Source organism: Pseudophryne corroboree, chromosome 4 (assembly GCF_028390025.1).
Source record: "Pseudophryne corroboree isolate aPseCor3 chromosome 4, aPseCor3.hap2, whole genome shotgun sequence".
NCBI lineage: Eukaryota > Metazoa > Chordata > Amphibia > Anura > Myobatrachidae > Pseudophryne > Pseudophryne corroboree.
The window spans coordinates 829811355-829837343 of NC_086447.1; the positions used below are offsets into that span (position 1 = coordinate 829811355).

General features: G+C 49.4%; 1 protein-coding gene across 1 annotated transcript in view; it reads right to left on the reverse strand.

The window, feature by feature from the left end:
• Positions 1-25989, reverse strand: part of LOC134910469 (serine palmitoyltransferase 3-like) — a 273308-nt gene that overhangs the window by 193782 nt on the left and 53537 nt on the right. The gene's annotated exons all lie outside the window — the stretch shown is intronic.

Sequence of the window (25989 nt, forward strand, 5' to 3'; positions counted from 1 at the left end):
CATTGCTTAAGGGAATTTATACCCCAGAAAAAAAAACTTCCTGTGCAAACAATGGGGGGGATTCAGATCTGATCTCTGGGCTGCTAAAAATTGTTGTCCTACGATCAGACAGTCACCGCCCAATGGGAGTATATATTCACCGTGCAAGTGTGCGATCACGTGTACGCCGAGCTGCTAAAAAAACCCTCAGTTAGCTGCAGATTTGTTCACAACACACTCACCAGTGAATGTTTATTTTTACCAGTGTGCGCAGTCCAGGACTTACTCCTCCAGTGCTATGAGAACAGGTTGAAAGGGTGCAGAGCTGAAGTCACACACCCTCCCTGAAAACATTTGGGAACGCCTGCGTTTTCCCTGACACTCCCAGAAAACGGTCAGTTACCACCCACAAGCGGCCTCTTCCTGTCAATCATCATGCGAATTGCTGTGCGATTAGAATTTTCACACCAGCCTGCCGCTGTTCCGTGATGCCTGTTGTTTGCCGACGCGCGTGCGCAATGCAGTGCTTACGCAGCTAAATCGCTGATCGCCCGCTGTGCGAAAACGCACAGCAGCGATCAGGTCTGAATCACCCCCAATGTTTGCTGTTGCATTAGGATACAGCTAGGGATGTCACAGGCTGCTTTTCATATATACTTAGGAGCGCCAGCAGTAGTCCTCCACTAATGTTTTATTATCAAGATCAATTTCTCCAGAGTCCTTACTAGCACTGTGATCCACCCATGCAATAAATCAAGCTCAGGCTATAATCAGGACACTGTCTCCACAGTGTGTGCAGAATACATTTGGTGATACAAGACAGGAACACTGGGATGCAGTTGGGACTGCCCCTTAGCCAGGCCTGCATTTAGAATGAAGCCGGTGCGCATGCATGAACAAAAGCCCAGTTCACGTTCAGGCAGGGAACATTTGAATTTCCACTACCCAAACTGGTCCCAAGGGTAGCAGACTAGTGTGCCTGGATTAGACCGTCCTGACTGAGTTGAGCATGAAAATAGTGCATCACTGGGATCGATTCAATTCACCGACAGTTGAATAGCGCCGGGAATTGGCTCCCGGCGCTATTCAATTCAGCTCAAGTTAAGTTGGTGAATGCCCGTTCTCCCGGACTTAACAGGTCGATTTGTCAGGAGAACGGGCATTCTCCGATTTAACTCTCCGCCGCAATGCTGATTCCCGACAGAATCAGCCTCGCGGCAGCACTTTTGTTGGATTTCCTCTCTCATCCCCCGGGGGTGAGAGAAGAATTCCCGACAACGGAGTGTCACTTGGTGCTGTATCGGATAGCGCCGGGAGCTAATGCCCGGCGCTATTCAACTGTCGGTGAATTGAAATCGACCCCACTGGGACTAAAGGACAAGGCGAGACCCTGGAGGCAGGAAAACATAATGGTGAAGAGGTGGAGCCCTTCATATATTGCTTTCAAAGGGGCTTTTAAAACGACCTGTTTCTAGCTACCTAGAAGGGAACCAATTAATTTTATTGGCTGCCATGGTGTATTGAACCTGAAAAACGAATTTTTATGTTAGGGGTGACTTTTACTGTATATAAGCCAATGTGTAAAAAAGACCAAAAAACAACAACCACCCTAAAAACAGTATTAACATATAATTGCAGTGATTCCCCCATAAGGTATACACTAATAAACCCTGGGGTAAATAAACACCAACACCAAAGAGGTAGAAATATTATTACTGAAACAGATGCAGCCTATAAATTCCCCATGAAAATTAGGACATCAGACCAGAGGCAAAATGCATACTTGCCTACTTTTTCAACGCCCTCTGGGTGAAGATCGAGGTCCAGTGGGTAACTGGGGATGTCAAGGTAACCCGAGTCTCTGCAAATTGAGTCATCAAGGCCCCACTCACCTCACTAGAGAGGTCTACTCCCCAGGAACTCACTAAAATTTCAGAGTTGCCTGGAGACTCCGGAGGAGTAGGCACCTATGCCAAATAGCCACACTGGGTACTAGCAGTGTCACAGGTATAATGGTTTAGGGGTGTATTCAATTATTGTCGAAAGCTGCCGTCGGAAAGACATCAATTTCCGACAGGTTTAGGTCGGAAGGGTTTCCGACCTATTCAATGCCGGCTGATTTTTCCGCTAACTCGGGAATTCCAGACTTGTCGGAATCCCAATTGGCTGACGGAATCGATGCCAAACATGACAGGTTTTAGCCCCGTTTCCTACAATGTCAATCCGACTTTAAAGAAAGTCGGGTTGCCATTGTCGGGAACGGGCAAAACCTGTTGGGTTTGGCCTGGCATTGAATACTGACCTGTCAGATCCTTTCTGTTGGAAAGGATCAGACAGGTATTGAATACACTCCTTAGTCTACAAGCTGTGCTAAGCTGGGAATCAGGACTTCTAAATAAGCAAGTTTATATTTTACATTGATCTGTAGTACAAAGGTTACAATGAATTGAACAAAACAGCCTTAAAACTATACATGATAAAAGGCAATAAAAAAAAATGAGATTTATGGTAAGAACTTACCGTTGCTAAATCTCTCTCTGCGAGGTACACTGGGCTACACAGGGAATGACATTGGGGTGTAGAGTAGGATCTTGATCCAGGGCACCAACAGGCTCAAAGCTTTGACCTTCTTCCCAGAAGGCCTAGCGCCACCTCCTCTATAACCCCGCCTCCGTGCACAGGAGCTCAGTTTTTGTTAACCAGTCCAATGCAGTAGCAGGCAAAAGAGACAACAACTGTTAGTAGCCACATACACCACATTCTCACGACAGGAGAAAGTGTCAGCGGCTAATGCCTTATCAACCCAAAGAAGCTAAGTGCGTCAGGGTGGACGCCCTGTGGAGCCCAGTGTGACTCGTAGAAGAGAGTAAGTTCTTACCAAAATCTCGTTTTCTGCTGCGGGGTACACTGGGCTCCACAGGGAATGACATTGGGGATGTCCTAAAGATGTTCCTTATGGGAGGGGACGCACTGTAGCGGGCACAAGAACCCGGCATCCAAAGGAAGCATCCTGGGAGGTGGAAGTATCGAAGTCATAAAACCTTATGAACGTGTTCACTGAGGACCACATAGCCGCCTTGCACAATTGTTCAAGGGTCGCACCACGGCGGGCCGCCCAAGAAGGTCCAACCGACCGAGTAGAATGGGCCTTTATGGAAGCAGGAGCTGGAAGGCCAGCCTGTACATAAGCATGTGCAATCACCATTCTAATCCATCTGGCTATGGTCTGCTTGTGAGCATGCCAGTCACGTTTGTGAAAACCAAACAGAACAAAGAGAGAATCCGACTTCCAAATGGAGGCAGTTCTCTTCACGTAGATACGGAGAGCCCGTACCACATCCAAAAACCGCTCTTTGGAAGACAATTCAGGAGAGGCAAAGGCCGGAAACCACAATCTCCTGATTAAGGTGGAAAGAAGACACCACCTTAGGTAAATACCCGGGACGTGTTCTAAGAACTGCCCGATCACGGTGAAAAATCAGATATGGTGACCTACAAGAAAATGCACCCAAATCCGACACCCGTCTAGCAGAGGCAATAGCCAGCAGAAACAATACCTTAAGAGAAAGCCACTTAAGATCTGCAGATTCAAAGGCTCAAACGGAGACTCTTGTAACGCCTCTAGAACCACCGACAAGTCACAAGGAGCCACAGGCGGGACATAAGGAGGTTGAATCCGCACCACCCCTGAGTGAACGTATGAACATCAGGTAAAGTCGCAATTTTTCTCGGGAACCAAACAGACAAGGCAGAAATATTAACCTCGATGGAGGCCAGACGAAGGCTTAAGTCCAGGCCCTGTTATTGAAAGGCCAAAAGTTTGGCCGTACTAAACTTGTAAGCGTCATGATTGCTAGATGCGCACCAAGCAAAGTAAGAATTCCAGACCCTATGGTAAATCCGAGCAGAAGCCGGTTTCAGAGAATTGAACACCGCCCGCAGTTCCAGAATGTTTATCAGGAGGAGAGACTCATCCTTGGTCCACCGACCCTGAAGGGATTGTTGCTCCAACACCGCGCCCCAATCCCTCAAACTGGCGTCCGTCATCAGAAGGACCCAGTTGGAGATCCAGAAGGGACGACCCCTGCTCAATCGTTGGTCCTGAAGCCACGAGCTCAGTGACAGACAGACCTCCGGAGACAATGAGATCATTTGAGACCTGATCCGGTGAAGCAGGCCGTCCCACTTGCCAAGAATCAGCCTCTGGAGAGGACGGGATAGGAATTGAGCGTACTCCACCATGTCGAAAGCCGACACCATGAGACCTAACACTTGCATTGCTGAATGTATCGACACTTGCGGACGAGATAGGAAGCAACAAATCCTGTCCTGAAGCTTCAGGACTTTCTCCTGAGACAAGAACAACCGCTGGTAGTGAGTGTCCAACAATGCCCCCAAGTGCACCATGCTCTGAGCAGGGACCAGGGCGGATTTCTTCCAGTTGATGAGCCACCCGTGGGCTTGCAGAAACTGGATAGTCAGATCCAGATGGCGTAGGAGAATCTCTGGGGAATTTGCCAGGATCAACAAGTACGGTAGTATCCTGACCCATTGACGGCGGAGTACAGCCGTCATAACAGTCATGACCTTGGTGAAGACTCCCGGAGCCATGGTCAAACCAAAAGGTAACGCCCAAAATTGGTAATGGAGGTTGCCAAGCGCAAACCTCAGGTACTGCTGATGCGACACGGCAATCGGAATATGCAGGTAAGCATCCTATATGTCCAGTGAGACCATATAATCCCCAGGCTCCAAGGCCAGAACAATATAGAGCGAAGAGTTTCCATACGAAACTTGGAGACCTTCACAAATTTGTTCAAGTACCTGAGGTTGAGAACAGGCCGGGAAGACCCATTTGGTTTCGGGACTAGGAACAGCTGTGTATAGTAACCCATGCCTCTCTGAGCCAGAGGCACCTGTACTACCACTCCTGTGTCCAGGAGGGACTGTACCACTGAATGAAGAGTCTTTGTCTTCACCTGATCCGAAGGAACGTCTGTCAGGCAAAATCGATGAGGAGGACGATTCTTGAAGGATACGGCATAACCTCGAGTGATGACTTCCCGTACCCAGGCATCGGAAGTGGTCTTCAACCATTCCTGGGTAAACCCTAGAAGTCGGCCCCCCACTCTGGGATCCCCCAGAGGGAGGCCCACCCCGTCATGCAGCAGGCTTGTCAGTTTTGGAAGCAGGCTGACGGGCAGGCCAGGCCCGTTTAGGTTTGGGCTTACTGGGTTTGGAAGTGCGAAACTGTTTTGGGTACGCCTGACCTTTTGCTTTCCCTGAAGGACGAAAGGAGCGAAAGGAAGTACTCTTAGCCTTCAGCACCGAAGGAGCAGTACTAGGAATACATGCTGTTTTAGCAGACGCTAAGTCAGCCACTATCTTGTTGAGGTCTTCTCCGAAAAGAATGTCTCCTTTGAAGGGGAGTACCTCCAGGGTTTTCTTAAGAGTCCATGTTCACAGACCAGGACCGTAACCAGAGAATTCGGCGAGCCAAAATGGACGTAGTAGAAGCCTTGGCCGCCAGAATACCGGCATCAGAAGCCGCCTCTTTAATGTAATGAGACGCTGTAACAATATACAACAGGCATTGTCTAGCATGATTGGAAGCCTTGGAAGGCAACTCCGCCTCCAGCTCCTGAGCCTACGCTTCCACAGCCCATGTCGCTGCAATAGTGGGCCTATACACTGCACCGTTTAGGGTGTAGATTGCAAACAACCCTCCACGCGCTTGTCCGTCGGCTCTCTCAAGGACGTGACAGTAGTTACAGGCAGACCTGAGGATACTACCAGCCGCGCCACTTGTGAATCCACTGGCGGGGGTGTTTCCCAATTTTTACTAAACTCTGCAGCGAGGGAGTAGCGAGCCCGCAACTTCTTGTGAGGCGTGAACTTCTTTCCTGGATTTTCCCAGGACTCCTGACGTACGTCAACTAAATGTTCAGAGTGAGGTAAAACTTGTTTAACCACCTTCTGACGTTTAAACCTGTCCGGTTTCTTAGGGGCAGTGTCAGGCTCCGGTTCATCATCAACCTGAAGAATGAGCCTGATAGCCTCTAACAAGTCAGGAACATCCACCTACGAAACAACTTCCCCATCAGAAGCATCAGGATCAGAATCTGTGGGGTCCGTATAAATGCCATCCTCAGTAGACGCGGTGTCTGGGGCGTTGGTGGATTGTGAGTAAGTAATTGCCCGCTTAGAGGACCCCTTGGTCTAAGGCGGGCAAGGGTTAGACTTTTGAGCAGTCAGTGATTGGTTCAATTGCTGTAACTGATTGGACAGTTGATCTGACCATGGCGGGTTAACCGCGGGGACCATAAGCACAGGAGGTTCCATAGGGGGCGTTAGTCTAGTTACCAGCGTATTCAATAGCGTGGAAAAGGTAGCCCAAGGTGGGCCATTTTGCATCCCCGTTGCTACAGTCCCACTGGGGGGAAATAAGGAACCCCCAGAACCTGAACCCTCAGCTGCTATGTTATCCTCAAATGTGTCTGCAGCATCCACACCACGCAATGTGGGATCAGCCCCAGCTCCGTTGCCCTTTGTAGCTGACATAATCAAAAATAAGATTTTAAACCTACCGGTAAATCTTTTTCTCCTGGTCCGTAGAGGATGCTGGGGACTCCGTAAGGACCATGGGGTATAGACGGTCTCCGCAGTAGACATGAGCACTATAAAGAACTTTAGATGGGTGTGCACTGGCTCCTCCCTCTATGCCCCTCCTCCAGACCTCAGTTAGAGAAACTGTGCCCAGAGGAGACGGACAGTACGAGGAAAGGATTTTTGTTAATCTAAGGGCAAGATTCATACCAGCCCACACCATCCACACCGTATAACCTGGAATATACGCAACCAGTTAACAGTATGAAACAAAACAGCATCAGTCCGAGACTGATCAACACTGTAACATAACCTTTATGTAAGCAATAACTATATACAAGTCTTGCAGAAATATGTCCGCACAGGGACGGGCGCCCAGCATCCTCTACGGACTAGGAGAAAAAGATTTACCGGTAGGTTTAAAATCTTATTTTCTCTTACGTCCTAGAGGATGCTGGGGACTCCGTAAGGACCGTGGGGATTATACCAAAGCTCCAGACCGGACGGGAGAGTGCAGATGACTCTGCAGCACCGACTGAGCAAACATGAGGTCCTCATCAGCCAGGGTATCAAACTTGTAGAATTTTGCAAAAGTGTTTGAACCCGACCAAGTCGCCGCTCGGCAAAGCTGTAATGCCGAGATGCCTCGGGCAGCCGCCCAAGAAGAGCTCACCTTCCTAGTGGAATGGGCCTTTACCGAATTTGGTAACGGCAATCCAGCCGTAGAATGAGCCTGCTGAATCGTGTTACATATCCAGCGAGCAATAGTCTGCTTAGAAGCAGGAGCGCCAAACTTGTTGGCTGCAAACAGGACAAACAGTGCTTCTGTTTTCCTAACCCGAGCAGCCCTGGCTACGTAAATTTTTAAGGCCCTGACTACATCCAGGGACTTGGAATTCTCCAAATCACTCGTAGCCACCGGCACCACAATAGGTTGGTTCATATGAAACGATGAAACCACCTTAGGCAAAAATTGAGGACGAGTCATCAACTCTGGTCTATCCACATGGAAAATCAGATAGGGGCTTTTGTGAGACAAAGCCGCCAATTCAGACACCCGCCTTGCAGATGCCAAGGCCAACAACATTACCAACTTCCAAGTGAGAAATTTTAATTCCACTGTTTGAAGAGGCTCAAACCAGTGAGATTTTAGGAACTGTAACACCACGTTAAGGTCCCATGGTGCCACTGGGGGCACAAAAGGAGGCTGGATGTGCAGCACTCCCTTTACAAAAGTCTGGACTTCTGGGAGAGAAGCCAATTCTTGCTGAAAGAAAATTGATAGGGCCGAAATCTATACCTTAATGGAGCCTAATTTAAGGCCCATATCCACTCCTGTCTGCAGAAAGTGGAGCAAACGGCCCAGATGGAAATCTTCCGTAGGAGCATTCTTAGATTCACACCAAGATACATACTTTCTCCAGATATAGTGATAATGTTTCGCCGTCACCTCCTTCCTAGCCTTTATCAGAGTAGGGATGACTTCTTCCGGAATGCCTTTCCCAGCTAGGATTCGGTGTTCAACCGCCATGCCGTCAAACGTAACCGCAGTAAGTCTTGGAACACGCATGGCCCCTGTTGCAACAGGTCCTCTCTGAAGTCTGCTTCCCAGATGTCCACTCCCGGAATGAAGACTGCTGTCAAAGCGCTTACATGATTTTACGCCCAGCGAAGAATCCTGGTGGCTTCCGCCATTGCCACTCTGCTCCTTGTTCCGCCTTGTCAGTTTACATGAGCCACGGCTGTGACGTTGTCTGACTGAATCAGTACCGGTTGGTCGCGAAGAAGATTCTCCGCTTGACGTAGGCCGTTGCATATGGCCCTCAATTCCAGTACGTTGATGTGTAGACAAGCCTCCTGGCTTGACCATATCCCCTGAAAGTTTCTTCCTTGTGTGACCGCTCCCCATCCTCGGAGGCTCGCGTCCGTGGTCACCAGAACCCAGTCTTGAATGCCGAACCTGCGACCCTCTAGAAGGTGAGCACTCTGCAGCCACCACAGGAGAGACACCTTGGCCCTGGGGGACAGGCTTATTTTCTGATGAATTTGAAGATGGGATCCGGACCACTTGTTCAGAAGGTCCCACTGAAACATCCTTGCATGAAACCTGCCGAAGGGGATGGCCTCGTAGGTCACCACCATTTTCCCCAGTACTCGAGTGCATTGATGAACTGACACTCTTTTCGGTTTTAACAGGTCTCTGACCATGTTCTGGAGTTCCTGGGCTTTTTCCATTGGGAGAAAAACCCTCTTTTGTTCCGTGTCCAGAATCATGCCTAAGAAAGATAGCCGAGTCTTTGGAACCAACTGTGACTTTGGTAGATTTAGAATCCAGCTATGTTGCTGCAGCACTCTCAGGGAGAGCGACACGCTTTTCAGCAACTGATCTCTCGATCTCGCTTTTATCAGGAGATCATCCAAGTACGGGATGATTGTGACTCCCTGCCGGCGCAGGAGCACCATCATTTCGGCCATTACCTTGGTGAAAATCCTCGGGGCTGTGGAAAGCCCAAACGGCAACGTCCGAAACTGGTAATGACAATCCTGTACAGCGAATCTCAGGTACTCCTGATGAGGGGGATAAATGGGGACATGAAGGTATGCATCCTTTATGTCTAGTGACACCATAAAATCCCCCCCTTCCAAGGTGGCAATAACCGCCCTGAGCGATTCCATCTTGAATTTGAACTTTTTTAAGTACAGGTTTAGGTGTTTTAAATTTAGAATGGGTCTGACCGAGCCCATCTGGTTTCGGGACCACAAATAGGGTTGAATAGTACCCCTTCCCCTGTTGAACTAGGGGAACCTCGACAACCACTTGTTGTTGACACAGTTTTTGAATTGCAGCTAAAACTATCTCCCTTTCTGGGGAAGAAGCTGGTAAAGCCGATTTGAAAAATCGCCGAGGAGGCACGTCTTCGAATTCCAGTTTGTAACCCTGGGATACAATTTCCATTGCCCAAGGATCCACGTCTGACTGCACCCAGACGCGGCTGAAGAGTCGAAGACGTGCCCCCACCGGCGCGGACTCCCTCAGTGGAGCCCCAGCGTCATGCGGTGGATTTAGTAGAAGCCGGGGAGGACTTCTGCTCCTGGGAACTAGCCGTAGCCGGCAGTTTTTTCCCTCTACCATTACCTCTGGCGTGGAAGGGAAGAGCCCCAACCTCTTCTGGACTTATGCGACCGAAAGGACTGCATCTGATATTGCAGCGTTTTCTTTTGCTGTGGAGATACATAAGGTAAAAAGGTAGATTTACCTGCGGTAGCTGTGGAAACCAGGTCTGCGAGACCTTCCCCAAATAAATCCTCACCTTTGTAAGGTAAAATAAGAATTTACTTACCGATAATTCTATTTCTCGTAGTCCGTAGTGGATGCTGGGGACTCCGTCAGGACCATGGGGTTTAGCGGCTCCGCAGGAGACAGGGCACAATAATAAAAGCTTTAGGATCAGGTGGTGTGCACTGGCTCCTCCCCCTATGACCCTCCTCCAAGCCTCAGTTAGGATACTGTGCCCGGACGAGCGTGCATAATAAGGAAGGATATTGAATCCCGGGTAAGACTCATACCAGCCACACCAATCACACCGTACAACCTGTGATCTGAACCCAGTTAACAGTATGATAACAACGAAGGAGCCTCTGCAAAGATGGCTCACAACAAGAATAACCCGATTTTTGTAACAATAACTATGTACAAGTATTGCAGACAATCCGCACTTGGGATGGGCGCCCAGCATCCACTACGGACTACGAGAAATAGAATTATCGGTAAGTAAATTCTTATTTTCTCTAACGTCCTAAGTGGATGCTGGGGACTCCGTCAGGACCATGGGGATTATACCAAAGCTCCCAAACGGGCGGGAGAGTGCGGATGACTCTGCAGCACCGAATGAAAGAACTCCAGGTCCTCCTCAGTCAGGGTGTGCCCCTGACCAAGTAGCATCTCGGCAAAGTTGTAAAGCCGAGACCCCTCGGGCAGCCGCCCAAGATGAGCCCACTTCCTTGTGGAATGGGCTTTTACTGATTTTGGCTGTGGCAAGCCTGCCACAGAATGTGCAAGCTGAATTTTACTACAAATCCAGCGAGCAATCGTCTGCTTAGAAGCAGGAACACCCATCTTGTTGGGTGCATACAGGCTAAACAGCGAGTCGGATTTTCTGACTCCAGTCGTCCTGGAAACATATATTTTCAGGGCCCTGACAACGTCAAGTAACTTGGAGTCCTCCAAGTCCCTAGTAGCCGCAGGTACCACAATAGGTTGGTTCATGTGAAAAACAGAAAACACCTTAAGGAGAAATTGAGGACGAGTCCTCAATTCTGCCCTGTCAGAATAAAAAAATTAAGTAAGGGCTTTTATATGATAAAGCCGCCCATTCTGACACACGCCTGGCTGAAGCCAGGGCTAATAGAATCTTCACCTTCCATGTGAAATATTTTAATTCCACAGTGGTGAGTGGATCAAACCAATGTGACTTTAGGAAACTCAAAACAACATTGAGATCCCAAGGTGCCACTGGGGGCACCAAAGGAGGCTGTATATGCAGTACCCCTTTTACAAACGTCTGAACTTCAGGCACTGAAGCCAGTTCTTTCTGGAAGAAATTCGACAGGGTCGAAATTTGAACCTTAATGGACCCTAATTTTAGGCCCATAGACAGTCCTGTTTTCAGGAAATGTAGGAAACGACCCAGTTGGAATTCCTCTGTAGGGACCTTCTTGGCCTCACACCACGCAACATATTTTCGCCAAATGCGGTGAAAATGTTTTGCGGTTACATCCTTCCTGGCTTCGACCAGGGTAGGGATGACTTCATCTGGAATGCCCTTTCAGGATCCGGCGTTCAACTGCCATGCCGTCAAACGCAGCCGCGGCAAGTCTTGGAACAGACAAGGCCCCTGCTGGAGCAGGTCCTCTCTTAAAGGTAGAGGCCACGGTTATTCCGTGAGCATCTCTTGAAGTTCCGGGTACCAAGTCCTTCTTGACCCATCCGGAACCACGAGTATCGTTCTTACTCATCTCCTTCTTATGATTCTCAGTACTTTTGGTATGAGATGCATAGGAGGGAACACATACCCTGACTGGTACACCCACAGTGTTACCAGAGCGTCCACCGCTATTGCCTGAGGGTCCCTTGACCTGGCGCAATATCTGTCTAGTTTTTTGTTCAGGCGGGACGCCATCATGTCCACCTTTGGTTTTTCCCAACGGTTTACAATCATGTGGAAGATTTCCCGCTGAAGTCCCCACTCTCCCGGGTGGAGGTTATGCCTGCTGAGGAAGTCTGCTTCCCAGTTTTCCACTCCCGGAATTAACACTGATGAGAGTGTTATCACATGATTTTTCGCCCAGCGAAGAATCCTTGCAGTTTCTGCCATTTCCCTCCTGCTTCATGTGCCGCCCTGTCTGTTTACGTGGGCGACTGCCGTGATGTTGTCCCACTGGATCAATACCGGCTGACCTTGAAGCAGAGGTCTTGCTAAGCTTAGAGCCTTGTAAATTGCCCTTAGCTCCAGTATATTTATGTGGAGAGAAGTCTCCAGACTTGATCACACTCCCTGGAAATTTTTTCCTTGTGTGACTGCTCCCCAGCCACTCAGGCTGGCATCCGTGGTCACCAGGACCCAGTCCTGAATGTCGAATCTGCGGCCCTTTCATAGATGAGCACTCTGCAGCCACCGCAGAAGAAAACACCCTTGTCCTTGGAGACAGGGTTATCCGCTGATGCATCTGAAGATGCGATCCGGACCATTTTCCCAGCAGATTCCACTGAAAGGTTCTTGCGTGAAATCTACCGAATGGGATCGCTTTGTAAGAAACCACCATTTTTCACAGGACCCTTGTGCAATGATGCACTGATACCTTTCCTGGTTTTAGGAGGTTCCTGACTAGCTCGGATAACTCCCTGGCCTTCTTCTCCGGGAGAAAACATCCTTTTCTGGACTGTGTCCAGAATCATTCCTAGGAACATTAGACGTGTCGTCGGAAAAGCTGCGATTTTGGAATATTTAGAATCCACTCGTGCTGTCGTAGAACTACTTGAGATAGTGCTACTCCGACCGCCAACTGTTCTCTGGACCTTGCCCTTATCAGGAAAGCGTCCATATTTCTTTTAGGAAGAATCATCATTTCGGCCATTACCATGGTAAAGACCCGGGGTGCCGTGGACAATCCAAACGGCAGCGTCTGAACTGATAGTGACAGTTCTGTACCACGAACCTGAGATACCCTTGGTGAGAAGGGCAAAATTTGGACATGTAGGTAAGCGTCCCTGATATCCAGTGACACCATATCGTCCTGGTTCGCTATCACTGCTCTGAGTGTGTATGTAATTGTTCAAATCTTTTAGATCTCACCGAGCCGTTTGGCTTCAGTACCACAATATAGTGTGGAATAATACCCCTTCCCTTGTTGTAGGAGGGGTACTTTGATTATCACCTGCTGGGAATACAGCCTGTGAATTTTTTCCCAATACTGCCTCCCTGTCGGAGGGAGACGTTGGTAAAGCAGACTTCAGGAACTTGTGAGGGGAAGACGTCTCGAATTTCCAATGTACACCTGGGATACTACGTGTAGGATCCAGGAGTCCACTTGCGAGTGAGCCCACTGCGTGCTGAAACTCTTGAGATGACCCCCCACCGCACCTGAGTCCGCTTGTATGGCCCCAGCGTCATGCTGCGGACTTGGCAGAAGCTGTGGAGGACTTCTGTTCCTGGGAATGGGCTGCCTGCTGCAGTCTTCTTCCCTTTCCTCTAACCCTGGGCAGATATGACTGGCCTTTTGCCCGCCTGCCTTTATGGGTACGAAAGGACTGAGACTGAAAAGACTGTGTCCTTTTCTGCTGAGATGTGACTTGGGGTAACAAAAGTGGATTTTCCAGCTGTTGCCATGGCCACCAGGTCCGATGGACCGCCCCTTTATACGGCAATACTTCCATGTGCCGTCTGGAATCTGCATCACCTGACCACTGTCGTGTCTATAAACATCGTCTGGCAGATATGGACATCACATCTACTCTTGATGCCAGAATGCAAATATCCCTCTGTGCATCTCGCATATATAGAAATGCATCCTTAAAATGCTCTATAGTCAATAAAATATTGTTCCTGTCAAGGGTATCAATATTTTCAGTCAGGAAATCCGACCAAGCCCCCCCAGCGCTGCACATCCAGGCTGAGGCGATTGCTGGTCGTAGTATAACACCAGTATGTGTGTATATACTTTTTAGGATATTTTTCAGCTTCCTATCAGCTGGCTCCTTGAGGGCGGCCGTATCTGGAGACGGTAACGCCACTTGTTTTTATAAGCGTGTGAGCGCCTTATCCACCCTAAGGTGTGTTTTCCAACTCGCCCTCACTTCTGGCGGGAAAGGGTATACCTCAAATAATTTTCTATCGGAGGAAACCCACGTATCATCACACACTTTAATTTATCTGATTCAGGAAAAACTACAAGTAGATTATTCCCACCCTACATAATACCCTTATTTGTGGTACTTGTAGTATCAGAAATATGTAACACCTCCTTCATTGCCCTTAACATGTAACGTGTGGCCCTAAAGGAAAATACGTTTGTTTCTTCACCGTCGACACTGAAGTCAGTGTCCGTGTCTGTGTCTGTGTCGACCAACTGAGGTAAATGGGCGTTTTTACAAGCCCCTGACGGTGTCTGAGACGCCTGGACAGGTACTAATTTGTTTGCCGGCCGTCTCATGTCGTCAACCGACCTTGCATCGTGTTGACATTATCACGTAATTCCTAAATAAGCCATCCATTCCGGTGTCGACTCCCTAGAGAGTGACATCACCAATACAGGCAATTTGCTCCGCCTCCTCACCAACATCGTCCTCCTACATGTCGACACACACGTACCGACACACAGCAGACACACAGGGAATGCTCTGATAGAGGACAGGACCCCACTAGCCCTTTGGGGAGACAGAGGGAGAGTTTGCCAGCACACACCAAAAACGCTATAATTATACAGGGACAACCCCTTATACAAGTGTTTTCCCTTATAGCATTTTCACATATGTAATCATATCGCCAAATAAGTGCCCCCCCTCTCTGTTTTAACCCTGTTTCTGTAGTGCAGTGCAGGGGAGAGCCTGGGAGCCTTCCTCACAGCAGAGCTGAGCAGGAAAATGGCGCCGTGTGCTGAGGAGAATAGGCCCCGCCCCCTAAAACGGCGGGCTCTTCTCCCGGAGTTTGTGAGATCTGGCAGGGGTTAAATACATCCATATAGCCTCAAGGGCTATATGTGATGTATTTTAGCCATAAAAAAGGTATAATACATTGCTGCCCAGGGCGCCCCCCCCAGCGCCCTGCACCCTCAGTGACCGCTGGTATGAAGTGTGCTGACAACAATGGCGCACAGCTGCAGTGCTGTGCGCTACCTTATGAAGACTGAAAGTCTTCTGCCGCCTGTTTCTGGACCTCTGGACCTCTTCAACTTCGGCATCTGCAAGGGGGGTCGGCGGCACGGCTCCGGGACGAACCCCAGGGTGAGACCTGTGTTCCGACTCCCTCTGGAGCTAATGGTGTCCAGTAGCCTAAGAAGCAAATCCATCCTGCACGCAGGTGAGTTTACTTCTCTCCCCTAAGTCCCTCGTAGCAGTGAGCCTGTTGCCAGCAGGACTCACTGAAAATAAAAAACCTAACTTAAACTTTTATTCTAAGCAGCTCAGGAGAGCCACCTAGATTGCACCCTTCTCGGCTGGGCACAAGAATCTAACTGGGGCTTGGAGGAGGGTCATAGGGGGAGGAGCCAGTGCACACCACCTGATCCTAAAGCTTTTATTATTGTGCCCTGTCTCCTGCGGAGCCGCTAAACCCCATGGTCCTGACGGAGTCCCCAGCATCCACTTAGGACGTTAGAGAAAACTTCGATATGTTTCTTTGAGTCGGCATCACCCGTCCATTGGCGGGTCCACAGGGCTCTCCTAGCCGAAATCGCCATGGCGTTGGCTCTCGAACCTAGCAGACCAACGTCTCTCTGAGCGTCTCTCTTATATAAGAATGCGTCTTTAATGTGACGTAAGGTCAATAAAATGGTATCCCTATCTAGGGTATCAATGTCAGCTGATAAGGTATCAGTCCAAGCTGCTACAGCGCTACAAACCCAAGCCGACGCTATTGCCGGTCTGAGCAAGGCCCCCGTATGTGTATATATTGATTTTAAAGGTAGTTTCCTGTCTGCGATCAGCAGGATCCTTGAGGGCTGCCGTGTCTGGAGACGGTAGCGCCACCTTTTTGGACAAGCGCGTTAACGCCTTGTCCACCCTGGGTGAGGATTCCCACCGTAACCTGTCCTGCGCAGGGAAAGGATACGCCATAAGAATTCTTTTGAGAATCTGCAGTTTCTTGTCTGGAGTTTCCCAAGCCTTTTCAAATAACTCGTTCAGCTCATGAGATGGGGGAGAGGTTACCTCAGGTTTCTTTTCCTTAAACATGTGTACCCTCTTGTCAGGGACAGAGGGGTCATCTGTGATATGCAAAACATCTTTTATTGCAATAATCATAAATGAATACTTTTGGCCACCCTTGGGTGTAACCTCGCATCATCGTAGTCGACACTGGAGTCAGAATCCGTGTCGGTATCAGTGTCTGCTATTTGGGATAGGGGACGTTTTTGAGACCCTGAAGGGCCCTGTGACACCGTCAAAGCCATTGATTGACTCCCTGTATTATCCCTGGACTCTGCTTTGTCTAATCTCTTATGTAATAAAGCCACATTAGCATTTACAACATTCCTCATGTCCAACCAATCAGGTGTCGGCGTTGCAGACGGAGACACCACAATCATCTGCTCCACCACCTCCTTAGATGAGCCTTCCGCTTCAGACATGCCGACACGCGCGTACCGAAACCCCCACACACTCAGGGATATATCTATATGGAGACAGTTCCCCAATAAGGCCCCTTGGAGAGACAGAGAGAGAGTATGCCAGCACACACCCAGCGCCAACTAACACTGGAAACAACCATCCCAGATAAACAGCGCTTTTATATAAACATATATCTATACACTCACTGCGCCAGATTAAAAGTCCCCCCCCCCCTCTTTTTTGCCCTCTGTCACCGTGTTCAGCAGGGGAGAGTCCGGGGAGCCAGCTTCTCTGCAGTGTGCTGTGGAGAAAATGGAGCTGGTTAGTGCTGGAGGATCAAGCTCCGCCCCCCTCAGCGGCGGGCTTCGGTCCCGCTCAATTTTCCCAAATTATAATATATACTGCCTCCGCAGCCTATAATATATATAGCCAGTCCCTAGGGGTTTAATATTGCTGCCCAGGGCGCCCCCCCTGCACCCTGCACCCATCAGTGCCCGCTGTGTGTGTTGTGTGTGGGAGCAATGGCGCACAGCGTTACCGCTGCGCGTTACCTCAGAGAAGATCTGAAGTCTTCTGCCGCCTGTGAAGTCTTCTTTCTTTTAATACTCACCCGGCTTCTATCTTCTGGCTCTGTGAGAAGGACGGCGGCGCAGCTCTGGGACAAACCGCAAGGGTGAGACCTGCGTTCCGACCCTCTGGAGCTAATGGTGTCCAGTAGCCTAAGAAGCAGGGCTTATCATTTAAGTAGGTCTGCTTCTCTCCCATCAGTCCCACGATGCAGGGAGCCTGTTGCCAGCAGTGCTCCCTGAAAATAAAAAACATAATAAAATTATTTTTCAGAGAAACTCAGGAGAGCTCCCCTGTAATGCACCCAGTCTCCTCTGGGCACAGGATCTAACTGAGGTCTGGAGGAGGGGCATAGAGGGAGGAGCCAGTGCACACCCATCTAAAGTTCTTTATAGTGCCCATGTCTCCTGCGGAGCCCGTCTATACCCCATGGTCCTTACGGAGTCCTCTAGGACGTAAGAGAAAGCTCAATGCAAGGCAACACAGTACAATATCAGCAGCACAATACCTGACAAAAAACCCCTGTGTAGTGTATCAGCACAAACCGGAAATTCAAGAGGTATATGCAGTGGATTAACTAGGGGTCCGCAGCCACTGCGAGCGCATGGAGGCGCGCAAGGCTGCGGGGCGCCCTAGCCGCCACTGATCTCTGCTGGGAAGGAAGGACACGGAGGGCACAGCGCACGCCTCTCCTGTGTCCCTCCTCCGTCTCCGGCGGAAGCAGCGTGTCAGTTTAATGAAGTGCCCGTTCATGAGCTCTGATTGGCTCACGAACCGACACTTCATTAAACAGATACGCCACTGCCGCCGTAGACCCAGGAGGGACACAGGAGAGGCGCGCGCTGTGCCCTCCGTGTCCCTCCTTCCCAGCACAGCAGCAGGAGTGCCCGGAGAGGGGGTGTTGTTCCTGGCACTGGGGGGGAGAGCATATTTGGCACTTGGTGAGGCATATTTGGCACTGGAGGGGGGGGGGGGGGGGAGAGCATATTTGCCACTTGGTGAGGTATATTTATTTGGCACTGGGGGTGGGGGGGGGGGGTGAAGAGCGTATTTGGTACTTGGTGAGGCATATTTGGCACTGAGGGGGAAAAGCGTATTTGGCACTAGGTGGGGGCATAGTTGGCACTGGGGGGGGGGCATAATTGCACTGTGGGGGGGGGCATATTTGGCACGAGGGGAGCATATATGGCACTGGGGGGGGGGGTATATGTGTACCTGGCACTGGGGGGCAGTGAATATTTAGCACTGAGGGTATATGTGTACCTGGCACTGGGGGAGGGGGGGAATATTTGGCACTGGGGGAGATATTTGGCACTGGGGGTATATGTGGCACTGGGAGCACAGCCCTAGCAACAAACATTACCCCCTGGTTACAAGCACAACACCCAGCTCATGAAATCCCTGGCAACGAATATTACCCCCTGGCAACAAGCTTGAAACCCAGCACGATAACTCTGGCAACAAGCATAACACCTACCGCATGAAATCACTGGCAACAAGCATGACACCCTGAGCATGAAAACCCCTGGCACCGTGCATGGAACCAAGAGCATGAAACCTCTGGCAACGAGCAGGTAATTTAAAAGTAATTAGAAGCCTTACTGTAGGACTTAATGTGTAATGGGCATAGCGGTGTGTGGCATAATGTATCACGGACATTGCGGTGTGTATCATAATGTGTCACAGACATTATGGTGTGTGGCATACTATATCACGGGCATTGTGGTATGTGGTATAATGTCTCAGGGGCATTGCAGTGTGTTGCATAATGTATAACGGGCATTGTGGTGTGTGGCATAGGGTATAACAGGCATTGCGGTATGTGTCACAGGCATTACGGTGTGTGGTATACTATACCACGGGCATTGTGGTATAATGTCTCGGGGCATTGCAATGTGTGGCATAATGTATAACGGGCATTGCAGTGTGTGGCATAGGGTATAACAGGCATTGCGGTATGTGTCACAGGCATTACGGTGTGTGGCATATTATATCACGGGCATTGTGGTATGTGGTATAATGTCTCAGGGGCATTGGAGAGTGTGGCAAAATGTATAATGGGCATTGCGGTGTATGGCATAGGGTATAACGGGCATTGCTGTATGTGTCACAGGCATTACGGTGTGTGGTATACTATATCACGGGCATTGTGGTATAATGTCTCAGGGTCATCGCAGTGTGTGGCATAATGTATCACGGACATTGGGGTGTGTGTCATAATGTGTCACAGGCATTGTGGTATGTGCTATAATTTATCAGGGGCATTGCAGTGTGTGTCAAAATGTTTAACGGACATTGCGATGCCTGTCATAATGTGTCACAGGCATTACGGTGTGTGGCATAATGTGTCGGGGGCATTATGGTGTGTGGCATATTGTGTCATGGGCATTATTATGTGTGGCATAATGTCTAAGGGCCATTGCAGTATGTGGCATAATGTATACTGGGCATTACTATACGGATGAAAAATGACAAAATAAGAATTTACTCACCGATAATTCTATTTCTCGTAGTCCGTAGTGGATGCTGGGAACTCCGTAAGGACCATGGGGAATAGCGGGCTCCGAAGGAGGCTGGGCACTCTAGAAAGATCTTAGACTACCTGGTGTGCACTGGCTCCTCCCACTATGACCCTCCTCCAAGCCTCAGTTAGGTACTGTGCCCGGACGAGCGTACACAATAAGGAAGGATTTTGAATCCCGGGTAAGACTCATACCAGCCACACCAATCACACCGTACAACTCGTGATATGAAACACAGTTAACAGTATGAAACAATAGAGCCTCTCAACAGATGGCTCAACAACAACCCGATTTAGTTAACAATAACTATGTACAAGTATTGCAGATAAACCGCACTTGGGATGGGCGCCCAGCATCCACTACGGACTACGAGAAATAGAATTATCGGTGAGTAAATTCTTATTTTCTCTAACGTCCTAGTGGATGCTGGGAACTCCGTAAGGACCATGGGGATTATACCAAAGCTCCCAAACGGGCGGGAGAGTGCGGATGACTCTGCAACACCGAATGAGAGAACTCCAGGTCCTCCTTAGCCAGGGTATCAAATTTATAGAATTTTGCAAACGTGTTTGCCCCTGACCAAGTAGCAGCTCGGCAAGTTGTGAAACCGAGACCCCTCGGGCAGCCGCCCAAGATGAGCCCACCTTCCTTGTGGAATGGGCATTGACAGATTTTGGCTGTGGCAGGCCTGCCACAGAATGTGCAAGCTGAATTGTACTACAAATCCAACGAGCAATAGTCTGCTTAGAAGCAGGAGCTCCCAGCTTGTTAGGTGCATATAGGATAAACAGCGAGTCAGATTTTCTGACTCTAGCCGTTCTGGAAACATATATTTTCAGTGCCCTGACAACGTCTAGCAACTTGGAGTCCTCCAAGTCCCTAGTAGCCTAGGCACCACAATAGGCTGGTTCAGGTGAAACGCTGACACCACCTTTGGGAGAAACTGGGGACGAGTACTCAATTCTGCCCTATCCATATGGAAAATCAAATAAGGGCTTTTACAAGACAAAGCCGCCAACCTTTTATACTCGCCTGGCAGAAGCCAAGGCCAATAACATAACCACCTTCCACGTGAGATATTTCAGATCCACGGTTTTTAGTGGTTCAAACCAATGTGATTTTAAGAAACTCAACACCACGTTGAGATCCCAAGGTGCCACAGGAGGCACAAACGGGGGCTGACTCTGCAGCACTCCTTTTATAAATGTCTGAACTTCAGGTACTGAAGCTAGTTCTTTTTGAAAGAAAATCGACAGAGCCGAGATCTGTACCTTAATGGAACCCAATTTAAGGCCCATAGTCACTCCTGCTTGCAGGAAATGCAGAAATCGACCCAGTTGAAATTCCTCTGTTGGGGCCCTTTCGGCCTCACACCATGCAACATATTTTCGCCATATGCGGTGATAATGAGTTGCTGTAACCTCTTTCCTGGCTTTAGTAAGCGTAGGAATGACTTCCTCCGGAATGCCCTTTTCCTTCAGGATCCGGCGTTCAACCGCCATGCCGACAAACGCAGCCGCAGTAAGTCTTGGAACAGACAGGGCCCCTGCTGCCGCAGGTCCTGTCTGAGTGGCAGAGGCCATGGGTCCTCTGATATAAATTCTTGAAGTTCTGGGTACCAAGCTCTTCTTGGCCATCCACGAGTATCGTTCTTACTCCTCGCCTTCTTATTATTCTCAGTACCTTTGGTATGAGAGGCAGAGGGGAGAACACATAAACCGACTGGTACACCCACGGTGTTACCAGAGCGTCCATAGCTATCGCCTGAGGGTCCCTTGACCCGGTGCAATATCTTTTATAGCTTTTTGTTGAGGCGGGACGCCATCATGTCCACCTGTGGCCTTTCCCAATGGTGTACAATCCTATTGGAAGACTTCTGGAGGAAGTCCCCATTCTCCCGGGTGGAGGTCGTGTCTGTTGAGAAGATCTGCTTCCCAGTTGTCCACTCCGGGAATGAACACTGCTGACAGTGCTAACACATGATTTTCCGCCTATCGGAGAATCCTTGTGGCTTCTGCCATCGCCATCCTGCTTCTTGTGCCGCCCTGTTGGTTTACATGGGCGACTGCCGTGATGTTGTCTGATTGGATCAGTACCGGCTGGTTTTGAAGCAGAGGCCTTGCCGGCCTCAGGGCATTGTAAATGGCCCTCAGGTCCAGAATATTTATGTGTAGGGAAATAACCTGACTTGACCAAAGTCCCTGGAAATTTCTTCCCTGTGTGACTGCCTCCCAGCCTCAAAGGCTGGAATCCATGGTCATTAGGACCTAGTCCTGTATGCCGAACCTGCGGCCCTCTTGAAGATGGGCACTCTGCAGCCACCACAGTAGAGATACCCTGGTCCTTGGAGACAGGGTTATCAGCCTATGCATCGGAAGATGCGATCCGGACCACTTGTCCAACAGGTCCCTCTGAAAAGTTCTTGTATGGAACCTGCCTAATGGGATTGCTTCGTAGGAAGCTACCATTTTTCCCAGGACTCGCGTGCAATGATGCACCGCTACCTATTTTGGCTTCAGGAGGTCTCTGACTAGAGATGACAACTCCTTGGCTTTCTCCTCCGGGAGAAACACTATTTCTGGTTTATGTCCAGAACCATCCCCAGGAACAGTAGACGTGTCATAGGAACCAGCTGTGACTTTGGACTGTTTAGAATCCAACCATGCTGTTGTAGCACTTTCCAAAATAGTGCTACCCCGACTACCAACTGCTCCTTGGACCTCGCCCTTATAACGAGATTGTCCAAGTACGGGATAATTACAACTCCCTTTTTTTGAAGGAGTATCAACATTTCGGCCATTACCTTGATAAAACACCCTCGGTGCCATGTACAGTCCAAACGGCAGTGTCTGGACTTGGTAATGGTAATCCTGTACCACAAATCTGAGGTACTCCTGGCGAGGATGGTAAATGGGGACATGCAGGTAAGCATCCTTGATGTCCCAGGATACCATGTAATCCCCCTCGTCCAGGCTTGGAATAACCGCCCTGAGCGATTCCATCTTGAACTTGAATTTTTGTGTTCAAGGATTTTAAATATAAAATGGGTCACACCGAACCATCCGGTTTCGGTACCCCAACCCGTGTGGAATAGTAACCCCGTCCTTGTTGAAGTAGGGGCACCTTGAGTATTACCTGCTGGGAATACCGCTTATTAATTGCCTCTAGCACAGCCTCCCTGCCTGAGGGAGTTGTCAGCAAGGCATATTTTAGGAAACGGCTGGGGGGAGACATCTCGAATTCCAGCTTGTACCCCTGAAATACTACTTGAAAGAAACAGGGATCCACCTGTGAGCGAGCCCACTAATTGCTGAAATTTTTGAGACGGCCCCCCACCGTACCTGGCTACACCTGTGGAGCACCCGCGTCATGGTGTAGCCTCACAGGAGGCGGGGGAAGAATCTTGATTCTGGGAACAGGCTGACTGGTGCAGCTTTTTTCCCTCTACCCTTGTCTCTGTACAGAAAGGAAGCGCCATTTGACCCGCTTGCTTTTCTGAAGCCGAAAGGACTGTACCTTTGTCTGTGAGGAAACCTGAGGTAAAATTATTTCTTCCCAGCAGTTGCTGTGGATACGAGGTCCCAGAGACCATCCCCAAATAATTCCTCACCCTTATAAGGCTCTCTATGCGCTTTTTAAGTCAGCATCACCTGTCCAGTGACAGGTCTCTAATACCCTCCTGACAGAATGGACATTACATTTATTTTGGATGCCAGCCGGCAAAATATCCCTCTGTGCATCCCCCATATATAAGACGACGTCTTTAATATGTTTTTATGTTTGCCAACTAGTATCCCTGTTTGACAGGGTCACCGACCACGCTGCAGCAGTACTATCTGCAGGTCTCAGTCTAGTACCTGAGTGTGTAAATACAGACTTCAGGATAGCCTCCTGTTTTTTATCAACAGGTACCTATTAAAGTGGCCGTATCCTAAGACGGCAGTGCCACCTTTTTTGACAAACGTGTGAGCGCCTTATCCACCCTAGGGGATATCTCCCAGCGTAACTTATCCACCTGGCGGGAAAGGGTACGCCATCAGTAACTTTTTATAAATTACCAGTTTCTTAACGGGGGAACCCACGCTTTCACACACTTCATTTATTCATCTGATGGGGGAACAAAACACTGCCTGTTTTTTCTCCCCAAACCTAAAACCCATTTTTAGAGGTGCTTGGGTTAAAGTCAGAAATGTATAACACATTTTTTATTGCCGGAATCACGGCACGGATGTTCCTAGTGGATTGTGTATATGTCTCCACCTTGTCGACACTGGAGTCAGACTCCGTGTCGACATCTGTGTCTGCCATCTGAGAGAGCGGGCGTTTTTGAGCCCCTGATGGCCTTTGAGACGCCTGGGCAGGCGCGGGCTGCGAAGCCGGCTGTCCCACAGTTGTTACGTCATCCACCCTTTTATGTAAGGAGTTGACACTGTCGGTTAATACCTTTCACCTATCCATCCACTCTGGTGTCGGCCCCACAGGGGGCGACATCACATATATCGGCCTCTGTTCTGTCACCATATAAGCCTCCTCATTCAACATGTCGACACAGCCGTACCGACACACCGCAGACACACAGGGAATGCTCTAAACGAGGACAGGACCCACAAAAGCCCTTTGGGGGGACAGAGTAAGAGTATGCCAGCACACACCAGAGCGCTATATATATACAGGGACTAACTGAGTTATGTCCCTAATAGCTTTTATATAATATACTGTATACAGTGCCAATTTTAATGCCCCCCCTCTCTTTTCCCTCTTACTGTACTGTAGAATTGCAGGGAAGAGCCAGGGAGCTTCCCTCCAGCCGAGCTGTGAGGGAAAAATGGCGCCAGTGTGCTGAGGAGATAGGCTCCGCCCCTTTTTCGCGGCCTATTCTCCCGTTTTTTATGGAATTCTGGCAGGGGTATTTACCTCATATATAGCCCCTGGGGCCATATATTGAGGTATTTTAGCCAGCCAAGGTGTTTTTATTGCTGCCTCAGGGCGCCCCCCCCAGCGCCCTGCACCCTCAGTGACCGGAGTGTGAAGTGTGTGAGAGGAGCAATGGCGCACAGCTGCAGTGCTGTGCGCTACCTTGGTGAAGACAGAGTCTTCATGCCGCCGATTTTCCGGACCATCTTCTTGCTTCTGGCTCTGTAAGGGGGACGGCGGCGCGGCTCCGGGACCGAACATCAAGGCTGGGCCTGCGGTCGATCCCTCTGGAGCTAATGGTGTCCAGTAGCCTAAGAAGCCCAATCCGGCTGCAAGCAGGCGAGTTCGCTTCTTCTCCCCTTAGTCCCTCGCTGCAGTGAGCCTGTTGCCAGCAGGTCTCACTGAAAATAACAAATTCTAAGACTATAACTTTCTAAGAGCTCAGGAGAGCCCCTAGTGTGCATCCAACCTCGGCCGGGCACGAAATCTAACTGAGGCTTGGAGGAGGGTCATAGTGGGAGGAGCCAGTGCACACCAGGTAGTCTAAGATCTTTCTAGAGTGCCCAGCCTCCTTCGGAGCCCGCTATTCCCCATGGTCCTTACGGAGTTCCCAGCATCCACTAGGACGTTAGAGAAATAATGTAAGGGGCATGAATCAGGATTATTTTTTTTCCTGTGGTGGCCAACGTCTGGGCGTGCAGGTTGTAAAATTGGGGTATAAGGTAGTCTTTTCCTGCAATGCCACTTTCTGCAAAGCCACGCCCATTTCCACAAGGTCACGCCCCCTTTTTTGTGGTGCGCGCCTATGGCGCGCGCAGATTTACCACTTTACTTGTGACAATTATGGGGGGGGGCACCAGAGAATTTTTTGGCTTGGGGGAGAAAATATTCTAGTTACGCCACTGGGTATATGGTGACTAAAAAGCACACAGAAAAATACACTGAGTATATCCCGTGAACTGCCTATATTATGATAAACCTGACACACTTAGCCCCCTCAGGTTATAGAATATAGGGATAGCAATCTGAGTGAGATACACAAAATGGAGGTCAGACAGCAGCTATATGCACACACACATATCACATTGTACAATGCAGAAATTATGACATGCAATAAAACTGCACTGGACTAGCAATACAGACTAGTACTATGTATAGCTATACACTCAATAGATATAACAATGCACCGTAAAGACTGGATGTATATCACAGGGTACTTGTACTATATAACCCTGACTAAATGCACTCTTTCTTAACTAACACTGTCAGCAGACATGTAGAATACTTAAGTGTCCTGTAAAATGCACAGCGCTGACATGCAGGCGGCTTTACAGAGGAGGATTTGTCCAAACAGTCCCAGGATCAGCTCAGCTTGTCCTAATGGCACCCAAACGCTGACAGGGAGTGAGGGAGAGAGAGATATGCAGCTCCAGGGCGGGAACAATTACTCTAAATGGCACCCTGGGGGAGGGGCTACAGGTCAAAGCCTTATCCCCCTGCTGGACTTCACCACCGGGTACTGTGGGCTTATATAAACGGTTTATGAGAGAAAACCGACCTTTGCCCTGGTGGTCTAGT